The sequence below is a fragment of the Lagopus leucura genome, unplaced genomic scaffold (genome assembly GCF_019238085.1).
Source record: "Lagopus leucura isolate 7727_CA_CO unplaced genomic scaffold, USGS_WTPT01 Super-Scaffold_100004, whole genome shotgun sequence".
Lineage (NCBI taxonomy): Eukaryota > Metazoa > Chordata > Aves > Galliformes > Phasianidae > Lagopus > Lagopus leucura.
In genome coordinates, this window is record NW_024962264.1 from 39,498,722 (window position 1) to 39,518,072 (window position 19,351).

Here is a 19,351-nt window from a genome sequence, read left to right on the forward strand (position 1 = left end):
GATTAAATACATTCTCTGCCCCTAAGTCAACAGAAGTCAACAGACTTCTGACCAAAGGCTGACCAAGACTGATGCTGGTAAGTGCAGGAAGTTTGATAAATATCTTGGAAGGGGAATAACTGTAGACTTTGAAATTCTTACTTGAAGTAAAAAGCTCTCATCCCAATTCCTGAATGTGGTCATTTCTTAAATCCTGCACTTCTGTTTTTGCATCTGCCTCTGTTTGTTGATCTCTGAATTTTTAGACATTTTTCAGGGTAAAAGAAATGCAAGTCTGAGTGACTTGAGACGAAATATGGCTAAGTAGCCTATTGAAGGTGGAAGTTCCATGAGTTATCACATTACTAATGTCACCTTGTGCCACATTCAGGAAGATAAAGAGTTGTGGTCTAAAAAAAGTTCTATGTCTGTGTCCCTAAGTCTAGTTATTTTCTGGACACCTCATTTTAGTTGAAATTTATACAGCAGCAATATTTTCTCTGCAAAGAAGCCATAGAGCTTTCTGAAACACAAGGTTTATGGAGTTAGAGGTACTACCTACATCAGAATAGTTTTCAATCTGTTCATCCTCCCAACCTGTGATACTATTTGTATTCATTTAGCACTGTTGCAAATGTTAAAACACTTTGTTTTCTGCTTAGCACATGTCCGACTTCTAAAGAGGGAGGGCTTTTTAGGCTTAAAGTTCTGAGAAAAGGATTTCACAGGACCGGACTCAGGTGCTGAAACAAGCTGTGCTGGCTTCAGTGAATTTGTGTGCCTTATCTCAGTTGTGAATACGGCTTCAGTTTTCTACGAGAATAACACAAATCTTTTCAGTTCTTTCACAAGTGCAAGTATTTAGCTGTCTTTAAAGCTACACTAGTTAGTGGCTTTCTAGTGAGTATCAAGCTGCTTTTTCAACCTGAAACTTAGCCTGTGACTACTGAATAATAATATCCTCTTGCAGGATCAACCCAGTATCATTATAATTTAGTAACAAAAGCATTGTTGTTAGACTGAGTCACAAAGCACTGTGCGTCAATACATCTACAGAGTGAGAGGCCAGAAGCTGAAGTTAGGGCATATCAAATAATAACCAGTAACCAAACACATCACACCCAGTATTGCTTTCTCAAGACAATATGTATCTAAGCCTTAATGTTCTTTTCCCAAAGGCTATTCTTTTAGTATAAAGTTCTATTATTTCTTTTGTTCTCATGGTAAAAATAATCATATAAAGAAATTGCAGATTCTACTCACAGCAGTCCCCTCTAAAATTTGTCAGGTTTTGGAAGGAAGATGAGGAGAGCTACTAACTAGAATGCAAATTTCTTGAAGGGAACTCCAGCAATGGTCACAAGATCCACCCAGCTGAGCTCTACTGCTTGCAGTCTGGAAGGTGGCTTGCTCAAGATGAGCCCAGACAAGTCTTGCAGCAGTCAAAACAGAAAGACAAGATACAGCCTCAGAAATCCCTTTGGAGCAAACGTCTGCAAAATGAAATATGAAGATCATTAGTGCCAGAAATACTACTATCAAACAGTAGGGAAGAATAATGCACCCTGCTTTTCCTTTCTTGCAAGCAAAAGGAGTAGGTATGGAGGGTTTGTCTTGTTTTGGGTGTTTTGCCAGGAACCTCAAGCTGACACCTCTGCTGCTCTTGAGAGGAAGAGGTGGCATGCTTCCGCCCTCATGCCGTGCAGGTAAAGGCTAAGGAGCAAACAGGAACAGGGCTGCAGCTGCACAGCCTCACTGCTTGGGGCAAATGCTCAGAAGTGCAGCTCTGCCTCTGTAGTGCAGCGCCTCAGCAAGCCCAGCCCAGGAGATTTTTATTGCGTGCTTTCTTAACACTTCCCCTGACGAGTCTGCACGATACTGAGGCAGGAAAGGTCTGACGTGCTTGATCCATGTCTCCCTACCATACAGTGACTGAAGATAGTTCCAAGCACCTATCTCTTATAGCCAAACAAGTTCTCAAAGAGCATTTACTATTACTTTTTATAATTTTGTATGCAGGACAGTGACAGGACATAGTGAGATAAAAAGATATATGCTACTGTACAAAAGAGTCTCACATCTGCAGTCCTGAATTAGTAGTGGCTGCAATTACTACGTAGGCAATCCCCTGCACCTTCATTGTTTGTGTTACAGGGCCACTGTCATTAGTACAGAGATAAATGTAGACTCCAGCAAGTGACGCATTTATCCTTTTAATTTTGAATTGCTAAGGCACTGAACAAACTGCAAATCTGGGAACTGTTCGCTTCCTCAACAGAAGCATTTGCTTGTCTGTTTCTGATGCTTTTGATGTAATTCTTTCAGATGTTCTGTCCATGTAATTGATATTTATCCTCGGATGGAACACTGTGTCTTTTTTGTGAGTTAAGGTCCTTTTGGCTATCCAACGCCCTCTGAATTGCTCTCAGCCATTCTTCAGCAAATAACACAGCACACCCTCTCTTCACAGCTCAGATTTAACATAGAGAGTTTACTCCGTAACAGCATTCAGGACAGTGAGGATTTCCTCTGAGTGGCAGTAAGGTTTTCTATAAATCCACCATTTTCAGTAATCTTTGAATGCATTTCCCTGCAAGGGGTTTCCTTAACACAGCCCTAAGCCAAATGAGCTTCCCCCATCCATCTTCCTGTGCAGATATTTTTCTTACCTGGGTGCTTGAATGAGAGCTGTCCAGATGAGCAATCTTTCAAGAATCAATCTTGCATCTCTTTCCAAGCAATCTGTAAATCTGTCAGAAGGTCAGGCAGTGGGAGCAGCAGGTTAGATAAGAGAGCGAACGTGGTTGCTGAAGGCCATAAATGCAAGTTGCAGTCAGAGTGGTGGGAGAGGAAGCTAGCAGACCTGTTCATCTTGGAACATATCTTTTAAAAAAGCCTTTAGCTTTGGGTTCACAAAGAATGGAGCTAGAACATGTTGAAGTAGACGTTTTGCTGATTCAGCCGGGAATTCAGCACACAGCCCTCAGCTCAGACAGCCTTAAATCACCTAGCTGAGAACAGTGGAAAAAGCCATCTATACACGTTCTTATTTTAAATCAAGGCAGCAATTTTTCATTGTTTTCTGATCCAAATAGATGTAGAGACACTATACTGTGATAGGGCCCTGTATCATTGTAGAGCCAGCGCCTTCATAGCAGAATACGGACGCAAAACCCTGAAGGAACAAGGCTCTTGAGTGAGCCATTCTCTAGCAAGAGCATGTTTGCCCATCTCAGCTATGGCAATAGTAGTGCAAAAGGTCCTTCATCTTTGTTCTGACACTGGTGACTCCTGCCTTTCAGACTATATAACAGAGCATATCTAAGGCTTCTAATCATGTATTAGGATGCTTCTGGATTCTGTGAGTGAGCTGATAATCCTAAAGAAAGGTGACTGATACATTTAATATGATTTCCTCATAATTTTGTGTCCAGTTCTTCTTACGCATCTCTATTCACATCTGTCAACAGTTACCACATAGTAGGATCAAAGATACCACTGTTTCCTGTACCTTGAGTATTAATGCTCTTGATTTCTCAGATATAACACAAAGACAGCAAGTCTTTTCATACCACAAATTAGTTGGACATTCTTAAGAACAAGATAAATTATGCACATTTTTTTAAACATTTCCAGAAGGCCTAAAATAGCAATACTATAGTCTTTACAAGATCATGCTGTGTTATGGGGGCTTTTTCTTTTCCACAGTGTCGTGGGGGAACAGACCATGCCGCTGGTAATGCTACATCTTTTGCAGATAGTGCTGTGTTCTCAGTGGCAGCATACTGTTTATCAAGCAGCAATCAAGCAGTAAAAGATAGGGCTCAGGCTAGCCATGATTCCCATACTTACTTGGGAACCACAGTATTTTGAGAGTATTCTGGGGGGCTGGGGGGCCAGTAAGCCAGATTTTGTTCCTAGAATATTTTCAAAGTTAACACTTTAAAATAAATAGCCTGTACACCTTTTTGGACACCTTTAAATTGAAGATGCTTCAGGAAAATATGTAGTTTATTTGTTTGCAAATCTAGTAAGTGAAAATTTTCAGGCATTTTTTATTCTCTCATTACATTTACAAGATCAGAAACATTCAAATGAATGAAGAAAAAATAGGAGCCACCAATATTCCTGTCAGGTTTCAATTGCTGTTGAAAAGTCTTATTTTTCACAGTCTTGTAGTTTCCTGTATGCTTCTCTGTGTTAATCTCTGAGTTGGCATGGGTGGGGCTCATTTTAATTTCCTGCTTCTCTTTGCTGCAGTAATTATACCATCAGCTATTTTGCTGTTATGGTCTTTTAAGGAAATTGAACTGCGAGTGACTGAAACCTGAACCAGTCTTTGGAAAAAGAGAAGAAATCCTACCCCAGATGTACTTCTGGATCCAGCTCTACCTTATTTTTTCATGTACCATCTATCTTTTAGTCCATCTTCCTTAGCCTTTCTCATAATTGTTAAAGAGCGCCAACATTTCAAGTTTGATGTATCTTAGAGGTAAGGACTGCAACTGTCCTTGCTTCTGCAGGTGGTCAACACACAATGTAATAACAAAACTAAAGGAATCTTAGTTTTAAGATGGATCTGTCTGTTGTTTTTAACTCGAGGATGCAAATATCTATGAGCACATTATGTAGACCCAGTAAATTAAAAGGAATGGATCAGAAAATGCAAAGAAGAGACTGATAAGGGAAGGAAAAAAAAAAACAGTTACATCTTCAAGAAACAAATTGTCAGTGGTTTAGAGCTGGTTCAGCCACCCAGTTCTGTGACCAGTGGTGCAGATGGACTTGCCAACCTGCACCCCAGGGGAGGAGGAAGGAAAAAAGGTGAGAAGGTAGGGAGATTGGCCTAAAAAAACTGCAGCAACAGGCCAAGGGAGAATTTACTAAATATGATAGTAAATTTACTAAATATGATAGTGGAATGCAAGATAACACAATATGATACAATAGAATTGGAATAGAAACTGAGATAAATAAAATGAGAGTGTGCAAAACCAAAGGCCTTTCTCTAATGCCAAAGGCAAGACGGCTAGGGAGCACACAACCTCAGAGACAAGCAGTAAAAGAAGGGGCCATCTCATTACTCACAAGCAGTTTTATCTTTCCCTCTAAATGGAAAACAGAGAGGGAACAGTGAAGATCTTCTGGGAGATGTAGTTCTTAACTTCTGAGACCAGATACCTGGAAATATCAACAATCCACAGAACTTCAGGATTAGCTGAAGCATTAACATTAAGTCCCAGTGCACTACATGATGTTATGATGTGAAATACCAATAACAAAATCATAAAGCCATGACACAGATGTATACTTTATCTTTTTGTCTTATATGACTTTCAGGGTAGTCCTGCTTGCTCTGTGCATTATATCAGTCTGCAATCATCAGGGAAGTTCATGTTTTTCCACCCAGAAGTATAAACTTGTAAGTAAAATATTTTTTATTTAGGCAAGGAGAGCTATTTTGGGACAGAAATATTCCTCCTGAGCAAAATCAGAATGACCATAAGACACATCTCTCAAAGCTTTGCAAATGGTGCCTCACCAAATTCACCAGACTAAGATATGTGGCTAATTCATGACTTCTCAGAAGTATATCATGCTCTATCCCAGTCTATCCCAAAGATTAACTGTAGAATGTGTCACACTCATGCATGCACCTGTGAAATAAAAGATTGTGAAATTTTTGTTAGGTGTATATGGAACGCAAATGAATAGCAATAGGGAGCTGCTGCTTCTTTGTTTTTGCCTTGTATAATGTTCATCACTTTCTTAGAAATTAACATAGCTCTCAGTACATTTGAAAAGTTTGAACTATTCATCTTAAAAGTAAATTTGCTAACTGTTAGAAATGTTAAGTTATAAAGGGAGCGGCAAGAGAGTTTACAAAAAGTCCATTGTTCTGCTTTAAGCATTATCAGCTTCAGAAAACTGAGAGCAGGACAAAGAGGAGGTCCAGCCATCTAGAGGTAAGTGGCAACACATTGAAACCTTCCACGGGCATGCTCACAGACAAGTACTCTGTAGAATGAGAAAGTGACATTTCACCTAACTGTTCCCAAATTTTCATAGCTGCAGGACTCTGCTGTTGTAAGGCGTCTAGGAAGTGAGTAGATCGGAACTAGCAGCTAAATTCATTGAATCATTGAATGGCTCGGGTTGGAAAGAGTCGTAAAGATCATCAAGCTCCAACCCCCTGCCACATGCAGGGCCACCAGCCTCTATATCTAATAGACCAGGCTGTCCAGGGTCCCTTCCAACCTGACCTTGAACACCTCCAGGGTTGGGGCATCCACCACCTCTTTGGGCAGCCTGTTCCAGCACCTCACCATTCTCTTGGTGAAGAACTTCCCCCTGATATCTAACCTAAATCTTCCCTCCCTCAACCCTGCAGCCTTCTCTTCTCCAGGCTGAACAAGCCCAGCTCCCTCAGCCTGTCTTTGTAAAGGAGGTGCTCCAGCCCCCTGATCATCTTTGTGGCCCTCCTCTGGACCCCCTCCAACAGCTCCCTGTCTTTCTTGTACTGGAGGCTCCAGATCTGAACACAGTACTCCAGATGGGGCCTCACAAGGTCAGAGTAGAGAGGAACAATTACCTCCCTGTCCCTGCTGGGCACCCCTCTTCTGTTGGAGCCCAGAATACGATTTGTTTTCCGAGCTGCAAGAGCACACTGCTGGATCACATTAAGTTTTTCATCCACCAGGAGTTCGGAGGAGAATTGGCAGCAAAAACCACAAACACAATGCCAGCTCTTGCTGGACTGAAGCAAGGAAGACCTTCATAGTCTGCAGTCAGCATTATCTTTTTCACTGCTCTAGCAACTAGATATCTGAAGAACGCCTACGCTATAGAGGTTACAGCAGCGTGCACAGCAGAACGACGCAATGCTCGCAGGTCCCACTTCATACAGGGAAAAGAGAATTGTGAGCCAATTTGTCATGAAACAAGAAGGAAGCAATCAAACAGCTACACAGAGAAGGCCATATGCTCAGTTCAAACTAGGATGAAAGTTACCTACCAAATTCTGTTGAGACTGAAATTTTTTGTATTTTCCATATAGTTACAAACTCATAGAAAAAGCTTGACAAGACCTGAAGACATATTGGAACAGAACAATGAAATACTCCAAGGGAAACATTGCCAGAGCTCTCCTTTCAGAAGTGATCTCTGCTTAGAAGCCCACATCCGCTTGAAATCAGTCAGCTGCAAGTTCTGCAGGGTCTGATAAGAAACAGACCTAAGCACAGAGAACGGGCATCCAGTGAGATAACCTATGCATCCTGAACATTAAAATGTCTATTGAACTTCAGTAAATACAAAGCTAGATATCTGATTACCCAGTTATGAGATGCAAGTACTTTACTTACTTGATATCTGTGATGAATTCTGCTTCACCACACTTTCAGGGTTGTTTGTAGCCACAGATGTTAGAAGGTGAGGAAGGAGCAGAAAAGCCATGTTTTCTACCTTTCTTTCTTACCCTCTAGGAAGTGAAGATAACAGGTGGGCTTTGATGGACTTTCTTTTTGTCCAAGGAAGGGCAACAAAGCTAACGAAGGATCTGGAGCACAAGTCCTTTGAGGATTGGCTGAGGGAGCTGGGATTGTTTAGTCTGGAGAAGAGGAGGCTCAGAGAAGATCTTATCACCCTCTACAACTACCTGAAAGATTATAGCAAGGTGAAGGCTGCCTCTTCTCCCAGGTAACTGGTGACAGAAAAAGGGGTAATGGCCTCAAGTTGCACCAGGGGAGGTTTAGGTTGGGGATTAGGAAAAATTTGTTCTCAGAAAGAATGTAATGCATTGGAATGGGCTGTCCAGGGAAGTGATGGAATCACTGTCCCTGGAAGCATTCAAGAATAGATGTAGCACTTGGGACATGGTTTAGTGGGTATGACGGTGATGGGGTGATCGTTGTACTAAATGATCTTGAAGGTCTTTTCCAACCTTAATGATTCTATGATTCCAGTAAATCCACAGCCAAGTCGGAAGCCTGAACCCAGAGGCTGGCAGCTGCTGTCTGCTCATGGCTTCAGCAGTCAGTAACAGGCTAGGGCACAAAGCTAAGTGTGAGCATCCTTCTTCAAAACCTCCCAATCTGCTTACTCAGGCAAATAATAGTTGTTTTTTTGTTTGTTTTTGTTTATAATTACAGTAGTATCCAAATCTGCATTCCACTGCTGTGTATTTTGGATATTCAATGAATATGAGGCTGTCTGCGCTCGGAGCACTACTGCTGTCGTACTTTCTACTGCTTTGTAGGTTGCCAGCTACACTCTGCAAACACACTCCTCTCCCGTGGTTATTTTTGAAGCTGCTCCTTAAAACAGATGTCCCCATATGTCTCTCTTCCCCTTTACATAAATAACAGTTTGCCTCATGCTCCTGTCATCCTTTCGAACTAGAAAAAATAGAAAATAAAGTCTTAAAAGAAGGAGAAGTATCCCTTCCCACTGGTGAAAGATTTTTTATTCTTGGTCTTCTTCCCTTCCCAGGTTTTTTCTCTCTTTAGTCCCTTTCCAGCTCTCTGCCACTTCTTCCGCTGACTTCTGGAAGCACTTACTAGCACCAGAATTCTCACAGAAACTTCCTCCTGACTAATATTACCAAAACCCATGCATAACAGCTACAGTTGATCTTCCTGGTATCATCCTCCTGCAGCCAGTGGTACCACTGCATGTCACCTGCGCGTGTCTGTGCATCCTCTTCTCTTGGAAGAAATCCTTCTTACTCACTTTACCCTTCACTGCTCTTGGCAATATCAGCACTGGTATATTCCTAAAGAAGTCAATTAAATGTGTGCAAAACAGGCTAGGTCAAAATACATGGATGCTGACACAGTCCTGCAAACCCCGAAGAACTAAACCAATAATACCAACAAGAACCATCCTATCCCAATGCTAGGAATAGCTGAACCCATCTGCCATGCTTTGCCTTGTCAGTAACAAAGGCTGGCAGGCCACTTGCAGCTCTCAGAGGATGGGCTCTGCTCTGTCACAAGGCAACAAGCCCCAGCTTGGACTTCTGGCCTCCAAAGAAATTGGAGGATTTGGAGGAAATTGGAAATCAAGGGAGCTGCCTTTAGTCTGAGCTTATATAAATTTTAACAAACTATTTTTAGGTATTGAATCTAGGTGAATCAGCCAAACAATCAATCAATGTAACCATATGAAAACATGCTCTGATTCAAAGAAAAATGCATAGAATAAAACTTCCTTGAGAACATTTGGCCTAAATAACGTTATGTGTATGGTATGTCAGTACACTCAGGGACTGATTCTGCTAGCCTTGCTCGTAGAGCATCCAGAAAGCATCCCTGTGGGTCTGAGGAGGACTGATCAATAAGGTACTTTTTATGACTGCAGGAAGTATACACAAAGCAGCAAAGCTAGTGGCAGAATAATTGTGTAGGCCTAAGGACTTTGATCACACACAAAATCTCAGCTCTGAGCATATCAATAGGAGTTTCTTTTATTTGGGCTGGGAAAGGAGAAATTTTACCATGCAGCTTACCGAGCAGTGCTTCCACCAAAGTACAAACCAAAACCCATTTGCAGAGCCATTGGACTAGAAGACAAGAATATTTTCCTTTGTAGCCAAGGCCCAACACACCATCACTCATTATAGCACTGGAACTTCTGTCAGGAAGACTATAAGATGCAATATCTCAGTGACAGTCCCAGTAGTAAAACAGCAATCCTGAATTGCAATCCCTAGTGCTGGGATGCAAGCAAAGTTTCAACAGCTGATCATGCCACTCAGTTATGTTTGCTTCTTGGCAAATGTGATTCGGGTGATGGGAGCATGCACAGACTGTCCAGCTTCACACTTCCTCTTTGATGTCTCTGAGAGCAATGTCCTAAACCTGCAGGAGCTTGGTTTGTTTGGCACAGGGATTATAAGCAGACCACAATATATATAAGAACATAATATATATAAAGGAGAATTTAAATCAGACTAACAAAAGACTGGACTTTCTCTGTTTGTATCTTTTGTTTTGTTTTTTTTTAAACACAGACTTTCTCTTAACAGCTGTGCTCCCCCTAACGCTAGAAAAGGAAAATAGCCTTCTCTTATACATTGTCTAAAAGGAGATTCAAAAGAAGCTTCATACACAGACATTTCCACACCCCATGAAGGTTCTTAGCCTTAAACTACACCTCTGAGCATGGCTTGGCCAACAGAAGAAACTGAGAATCTTGCCCTCTAGGCACAGCCCTATGCTGCTCTGTGAACTACTACACAGCTGCTGGTTTAGCACAGAGAATGGGTCTCAGCTGTGATTTCAGGAGGAAATGATTGAGCCAGCCCCTCAGTAATGGGGAAGGGAAAACTTTAACTGCTCTTCTGCCAAAGGAAAAGAAAAAGAGGAAAAGAAAACCGAACCCCAAACCAACGTGACCCAAACCTGGAAGCACACAAGAGAGTTACACTATGAGGCTCAGCCACTAGGTGTGTTGAAGACAATCCCAGATAAATACAAAAAGAAAACAAAATTTCATTGAGAAATGAGAAATGATGAGGCGATGTAAGGGCAAATAGCCCTAGGCACGCAATGAAGCAGCCCCACAGAGCAGCTGCAGGACATGCAGCTAGGGCTCCAGTCTCTGTTCATTGGCTCTCCAAGCCCATGGGAGACAGAAGGAGCATGGTTACATGGAGATGAAAGGCCTTGCTGAGAAGGAGAGGATCAAGCCATGTAGCATACACACACCTTTTCTCCATCTGTGGGGTCAGGGTGAGCAGACCAACTAACACTCATTCTGCCCGTAACACCCTCTGCCAGAAGTTTCTAACAAGTAAAGGAAGCAAAGGAAAGGAAGACAGTAGCGAAATCTTCCTTACCCACCGCACTGGGCGGAGTCTTAAAATCCCCAATCTGTTTCAATCACAAGCCAAAACGAGCAGCTCTGCTGTTAACATAGTAGAGGGAAGGAGAAAATTGATTGGGCAGTTGCTGGGGAGCAGGTAGAGGATGATCGATGGTAGCACTGTTGCTGGCCTTCTCCCCATCCCAAATAGCGTGATATCTCTCTCTCTCCCTCCATTCCCATGCAGCCCAGCCTTCACCTGTCCCATTCTGGCAGCTGGGCCAGAAAAACTTATTCTGAGCAGACAAGATATTGTGCCTTTGGCAATGGAAACAGCTTGCAGCAGGGCATTTCTCTCCTCACCATGATACACACATCTGCTCCAGAGCCACCTGTTCTGGGCAGCTTCTGAGCTCTGCTGCCACCAGCTGAGAGAAAACAAACATTCTTATGCTGTTTCGGTTAATTTTAAAACAGTGAAATCTGATTACTTCTTAGCAAGCTTAATCTATGGCTGCTGTCTAAATTTAAAGGGAAAATGTCAGTGTTTTCCTTTATATAACAGAGAAAAGGAGTGAATGGGAGGAAAACAGAAGAAAAAAGAAAAACACAAATCAGAGGAGTTGACGAGAGCTGTCCAGTTTTATCCTTTTTCTTCCAACTATCACTGTAGCCAGGAGCTTAAATGCAAGTGCACTAAAGCTCTTAGCAAAGTGTGGTCAGCTGTGTGCTATCAACACTCCTGCAACTAATTCACTTCCACACTGAATAAAATACCCCTGAATGTCCAAAGCAGTAAATTTCAAAAGCAAGAGCAGCAGCCAAAAGAGCACCATGGAAGCTCTGATACTTGTGACATCAGAGAACAAAGGTTCAGCAATACATGTCACACTGACTGCATCAAGCCATTTGCAAGAGATGTACTTTAACCCCAAGTCCCATTTCTTCACATTTAGGTATATTAACTGAGTCAGAGCTCCCTCCCACATACCTATCTTCTATCTCCATTAGTACATGGCATTCTGCCACACAGGGAACTAAATATGTTCACCCTCTTCACTGGGTCACACAACAGCCCCAGCTGTTCTTGAAGCTGGGCAGTTCCCTGCTGCTGCCACCCAAGTCTCACACAGGCTGAAGCTATTTCAGAGGCAGAAGACCTCAAAGTCATATTGAACAAAACCGATTCATTCCTCCTGTGAAAATTACACTGGAAAAGACAAGAGCATGCGAGAACGACCTGCAGGTCTCCTAAAACAATTTGATGTGAGGAGCAGAGCTGGACTGAAGTGAGGGCAATGTGAGGAGATTGTCCACATCCTTGCAGGCAGGGAATTTGAGGAAGAATGCAGCTTTATCTGCAGCTGTTGCCTATTTGGCCCTCTGACAACAAGAGCAGAGAGAAAAGAGTAATACCTGCACTCTGATTCTCCTCCAGATGGCAATCCCTCAGATTTTCAGAGCATTTTGATATCCTCCCATGCTCCATCGTGGCAAATATTTGCAAAACTTACAGCAATTCTCTGTTCAACCTGTGCTGAGCTGTTTCCTCCTTAGGCTCAGATCCTCCATTCAGCCTCTTCTTTTTTTTCTGGTCCTTGCCCATTTGTACAAGGTCGAATGGCACTCTTGAATCCCTTTGAATTTGATCTACAGTAAAATGTTTAACTAGCACAAGTACTGGAAAATGGCACCAGCACAGCCTCGTAGATCTACATAACCCCTAAGTGAAAAATCTTATGCTAAACCTGGATGGTTTAAAATCAGTTACTGAAATAGATTGAATATTGTTCATGGGACCAGGAGCTCTGTGGCTCAAGCTGTGCTCAGTCCTGGTGCCTCACACAGGGGTGTGAAAACCTGTTCTAGAACAGGAAAGAACTCTTAGAGGAACTATTTGATAAGTATCACCCAGATGAGTCTGTAATAAGCTTGATAGTATTAAGTTTGTGGCACAGAGCCAAGGAGTGTCCTTGCAGGCTTGCAAGCCAAACCAGTGGTTCTGATGAGAATGAAATCACGAGCACAGGTGAACATCTGAAGCTTCATGTCATGGAGTGACAAGAGAAGGAATCTACTGCAAATAGACTCCATCATCAGTAACAGGGTCTTGTTAGGGTTCATAAGTTTCAAAGTGATTTCCTTTAGGCAGTATTTATTTAATCCAGAGTTGATGTGGCTGTCCCCGGGGCCACGCTCCCCTGCAGACTTCCACACCTCATCCTCAGTGCAGCTGCATTGTTATCAGCAGGGCCCACAAACTGCCTGCAGAGCTGCAGGCTGGTCACATTATCTGGCTGCCTTAAGCTCTCTCTTTCTGACATATAGCATGCGTTCTGCTCTAGGAAGGGACTAATCCTTACTTGAAACAGTAATGCAAGCCAAACATAACACTCAGGCCCAGTGAGTGCATCTAAAGGGAAACCTGGCAGTGTCAGGAGCCAGGTGAGTCTGAAACCTATATTTCATAAGGTAATAGTGCCTGACAGAAACTGCAGATCAGGTCCATTACCCACTGCATGTTGATAGGCTGTCCGGAGTCACAAGCATGGTGCGAGCCTCTGGCAGTGAGAAGAGGGGTAGCCTGAGTTATCCCCACACACAGTGAGGTAACTGGTTCAGGGTAGGTGGGGGCAACCCAGCTGTAGTTCTAGCAAGAGCTGACAGGATGAAGCAACTGAATGATACCAGGAAGTGCTTAGTTCTGCACTCACATTAAAGCACAAACTGTTCTGTACTGGGTAGAATATGAGCCATCGCATGCAATAACACATCTCTTCTCTCAGCCAAGCGTGTACCCACAGAGTCAGAGGACAGGAAACACATCCTTCTCCTGTTAGGGAAACCCATCCAAAGATTTCAAAGATACGTTGCTGTGTCATTTTTTCCACAAGGCCACATCCTGCAGCAGATATGTACTTGCAGAGGGCCATCCTGGATGGATACCACAGGCTATTGCTTAAGGAAATACGCACCGTGATTTCGTGTCCCACTGGCCTCATGGCCTCACATGGGCATGTTTTAACCTGACTGGTAGTAGCAAGAAGACAATTACAAGCTCACCCACACACATTACACCTGCATTTCAGTAGTATAGTATATAGTATACAATGGTGTAGTATCCAAGTCCCTTGAAAGCAATAGCCACCAATACAAGGTGTAATCACACTTAAGGAAGATCATAAAGCAACAAAAATAAATGAGAGCAATTCCTGAAGACAGTGAGAATTTGTTCACACCGTCGATGGTATCTGGCAGCAGAGCAGCAGCTCGGACGGTTGCGGTAAGGCGTTAAGCACAGAGTCGAAATGCCGGGGCCCCACCTGCTGTACCAGGAAGGACATACACCCAGCGGCGCCCTTCGGGCTTCACCGCAGGCCCACAGCGCACTGATATGGGGTGGCCTTATCTCCCACATGGGTGGATGCTCCTTGTCTTTTATCTTTGGTATCCCCTTACCCTGTGAGCGTAACAAAATTACATTTAAAAGCTATTATGCTGAAGGCCTAGTATTTTACGGTCCCATGGAGGCAACAGGAGGGACATTCATTGAGTTTCCCCTACTGGTAAAACTTGTGCTTCAACTAAATTCGTCTGGGAAGAAGTTTCATTTCAGTAGACAGTGTGATACTTCTAAACCAAATAAGGCATTTCTTTAGCAGAGAAAAATTATCTAATAATCCCACCTGGTAAAGTTGCAGACTGGGGCCAGGCTTTTCCTCCCCTGTGGACACTGACTTGATCAAATACGGAAACCTGAAATTCAGGCTCAGTAACAGAAGAAATATCTAAGAGGAAGCACATTAGAGGTTTTGTACATATCAGTATTTATCATTAGGAGCAGTTCCTTCCTTCTTGGATGTCCACCGTTAATTAATTTATTCTGGAACAATCAAAACAATCAAAAATAAACAAAAATACCTTCTTCTTAAGTGGATCCATCCTTCACTCTTTTGAATCCACTTTTTTTTTTCTTTTCAGATTTCTAAGTCCAAGCATCGTCAACCAGGATAGACAGAATGTTAATTTGTGAGGTAAAAAAGCAGAAAATAAAAATCAAAGCATCCTCACCCATTGCTCTCAATTCAGCCTTCTTTTGAGTTGCAGACATTAGCTAAGAACAAGGTCCAGCTGAAAGCATTTATTCCTTTGAAAGCCAACTTTATAAGAGCTATAGCAGTACCTCAAACACCTGTAGTGTGTTGCCTTTTTTTTTTTTTCTTCTTCTTCTTTCCTTTTCTCCTCCTCCTTCCCCACCCACTCCCCCCATTAGATTGCTCCTCTGACTTGACAGCAGAGCCGAGCCACTGAGCCCTGATGTTCCCTGGCAAAATGCCTGTTATGATGAAGTAAGACTGGCTTTGTTTATGGCTGTTTCATTCATTAGGTCACAAGGTTCCCAAAGTAATTGAGAACCCTGGGGGGGGATGTTTGAAAATAGCTAACGCAGTGGGCAGAAGCACAGAAGGCATGGTTCCTTTGTAAATATGCATGTATTTCATTTGCCATTTCAATTTATTTTTAATTGAAAGAGGACTTATAGAGGCAGAAAAGTAAAGACAGTAACGACGGAAAGCTCTGCTCAGAGAAATCTGGATTTCATGTTCCACCCTATACTGGGGTCAAAAAAGCACAGCTGATATTTGAAACAAATGCAGTCCTTTTCATGAGCTGAGGTGAATACAGGAAGGGGCAGCTGGTGCTGTTCGCTGAAGTGCTGCTGCTGACCACAAAAATGGCTCCAACTAATCCAAAATCTGGTTTTCTGCTTCTGTCATTCCACTATATTTAAGGTACAGTCTACTGAATTACACTACTTTTATTTATATATCATAATATGTGATCTGCATGGTCTTAGATGGAGCAAATTAAGTTAACCAGATTTTCAGTACTCAGCAATTGAACAACCCAAATGAAGATGTGATTCACATTGAGCTGTAAACAGAACCAGTAGAGGTTTTATAGTTAAATATATATATATATATTTATATGCCTTCTTTAGTGAAGTGGCACATCTACCAGCAAAGTAAATTGGAAGGAAGGAAGACTCAACCTGGGACAGACAGGCTTGTTTGTAGAAAGCTGCTGTGGAGGATGTGTAAATGTCACTGCCTTCTTAAGAGGCATCATAATACTGGAAATCCAGCTGCTATAAGGACATCTGAACATATAAAGCTGTTCAGAAAGGGACTGGCCAAGATAGTGGAGGCAGATCAACCAGCAGCTGTTACATAGGATGGTCCGGGTGGCTTTTATTGCCAGAAGTTGAGAAAGATCTGTAGTGTGATCTTTCATTTCTTAAGCTGTTTTTGTTCATCTGTCTTTAGCCACTGTTGGAAGCAGGAAACAACCCTGATTAAATCTGAGTTATAAGCAAGTTAGGTCAACATTAGAATCAAGTCAGCAGATAGCAGGACATTTTAGTTCTCAGCCCCTTAAAATAAGCATGGTCAAGAATATAGGGAAGGCAAATGGCAGCACTATCAGCTGAGCCAGAAAAGTAATTTTCTGCATGAAACGTTCTAGGTAATAAAGCATCATTTTTGTAGCTTTACTTGCAATAATGAAAAACCTGTGCTTGGAAGGATATTTAAAATTTGGGAAAGAAAAAAAAAATCTCTAAAGGGTAAACAGGCCCTGATTTCACCTCATGGAGAAGACTAAAGCTTACCATCTTTTGTGACATCCTAGTCCATGGAAACATGAATTTAATGAAAGAAAATTGCTTGTCAGCTGCTGCCTCCATTACACGTAAATACAACTCATTCTTTCCACTTCTACCACAATTGATAGATAATAATTAAAAATGTGAACAAAAATATGACAGCTTTATCCTCCTGAACTGAATGGAGAGCAACAGCTACATCAGATGGAATTCTGAAGACTGTACTGACACAGGCGCTGTCTGAACCCACCGTGACTGAAGAGTTACCCTTCTAACCACGATGGTTGTAAGGAGCTGCTGTACCCATGGCATTGGACTGCAGCAAGACACTGGAACATTCTCTGCAAGTTATTTTCCTTTTGCTCATTTCATGCCACTAGGTAAAGAGGAACAAGCCATCAAAAGCTGTCAGTGCAAAAGGGACCTCTTGCCCCTGTCTGAAGTCTATTGATTTTTCCAAACATTTCTCAGGTCCCTCTTTCTCAGGCAGATCTAAGCACAAGGCATGTTCTGTGTGACCCTGCACATGTGGCAGATGAACATGATGCCAAGTGGTGGAAAAAGGCAAGTTGCTGCTGGTCTGTCGCTTGCTTTACCTGAGCTTATCAGCAGGGCTGCTATGGGGACGTGCTGCTTGTTGCCATAGTGCAGAACAGCTACCTGCATTTGTGCACTTACTGCCCAAAACTTTCTGTGTTAATGCTTCATTACTGCTGGAGGGCAGATAATAGCTGGTGTCCAGCAGCTGGAAAATGCGCTCCTGTACGTATTTGAATTAACATCCAAGTACATAAGCCAGGAAATAGGTGAGAGCAGGCCCAGCTGCTCAACCTCTCCAGAGCAAATCTGAGGTGATAGGTGCACCTGGATGAGCTCTCACAGCCCTCAGTCGTGGTCTGCAGCTGCAAGGAAACGTGGCTATGCTCCTTCAGCTCTGCTCTTTGTGCAGGAGAGGAAAGGCACGCAAAGCCCAGGGAGACTGCAGCCCAGCTGGGCTGGGGCAGGGGTAACCTGTTTCACTAGCACACTATCTCCCAGAGGGAGTGCTTCATCTTTCTTGAGCTCATTTCTGCTTCTTTCCTTTACCCAAAGAAATTCTTAATCTGTACCACCATATCCCCATCCCTTCTCTGGGCCTCTGCAACAAGATTTAGATCCCTGTGAACCACCCATGTGAAGTGCTTCATGACAAAGCACAAAAAATAAAACTTTGCTTGAAAGGAAAAAAGAGAAACGGAGTTTTTTAAGCTGTCACTGTTTTCTGCGTGGGTGAAAAAGGAGATAAGAACAGGGTAAAAGAACTTGAAGTCACAGGACAGGAATTACTGGAAAACAACTCAGTCATCAGCGTTCGCTGGTGTTTGCCAACAAACAAATAAATCATGAGGTGTTACAGGTGACAAAACAAAATGCTCAGTAGCAGCAGTTGCATTTTCTGCTCCAACACTCTGCGCAATGACACAAAGACTGGACAGCCTTAGACCAGCCAGACCTTAAGGGAACTCATGCTTTTGTCCTGTATTTTCCTACTTTCACGTCACTGAAGAACCATTCACCAACACCTTAGAAGTATATGGGCCTCATGACAGTCACAGTCTGTCCAGAGGCCTTTCCTCTTCTGATGGAGGATTCATGTTTCCACGGGGACCTCACTGCACAGAACTGCACGCTCACTTCCCCTCATATAAGCTTTTGCAGTTTAAAGATCTTCACAGTCAATGGTCTCAGAGAGTTGAGACTATAACCTGGAAAATCTGAACTGCTCCATTCACTGAAACAATTGGTCTGCTTCAGTGAGGGAGAAGCCTGGGGTGGATCAGAGCAACCTGAAGCATTGCATAAAGATAAGGAATGATAAAGCTGTTGTGTGCTCAACAGTCACCTTATAGAGCAGCTGCCCTAGCGACAAGATTTGATGCTAGCTGATGAGGAGTTGTAAAACTTGTTCCTCCTTTATCATGTTTGATTCCAGGCTCAGCCTCTGCCCAAGGGAATGCTGTGGCTCAGCTGCCTTTCGTTTGTCTTTGTGACCATCGTTAACACTGGTTTCCTCGCTGCAATTAATGCTGACATGATGCTTGCTTGCCAAGTCCTCTGGCACAAAATCGGCAGAATGAGTCAGCCGTGCTCTCATGCCATTACGAGGTATGGAACAGCTCACACAGGCTATGCCTCTGAGTTGTTTTGGAATTTCACATCCAGCAAAGGACTGTCTATTGCATACAGCCCAGCGGCTGCCTTCTAGCCCAGCAGACCATCTGGGAAAGATTGGTGCTCTGGCTAGCATAAAGGAACATTGCACAGAGCTCCCCTCGTGCTGCCCATATTGTATGTCAAACAGCTCCTCAGGACAAAACCCACAGATTCTAATAGCCTTTGGGTTATCTCTTAGATCCAGCAGGAGCTGTTCCACTGCCCCAGCAGCTCAGGCACCGCTGAGTCATAGTTTCATTACCCTTTGGCATGCTCACATGAGCTTCTGCTTCTTTTATCTGTTTAGCTGGACTCTCTCTTCCCTAGATTTTCCTGAGCATCGATGAAAGACTGTTACAACTACGTGCATTCTCCACATTGCTGCAGCTGAGCTTTGGAAAACCCCTTAAATATACAGACCAAGCCCCATGAAGTTTGGTTTCCCTACTTTTTCCAGCAAGTGTACTAACCCCTAGACCAAGTTCAACTGCACCCAGCCTGCATGCAGGCACATTCACCAAGGCTGCTCAAAGGTTCTAGCACTCCACTGCTGCCAATACAACTAGCTGGGAACTGTTGTAAAACACACCAGGCTACTGCTGAAACTCACCTATGTTACAGTGAAGGTGCGCAGACTTCAGGAAAGCCAAGTCTGTTGTGTAAATGAATAGAAATTATAAAAATGGAGTAGGACTAAGTTGCCTCAGA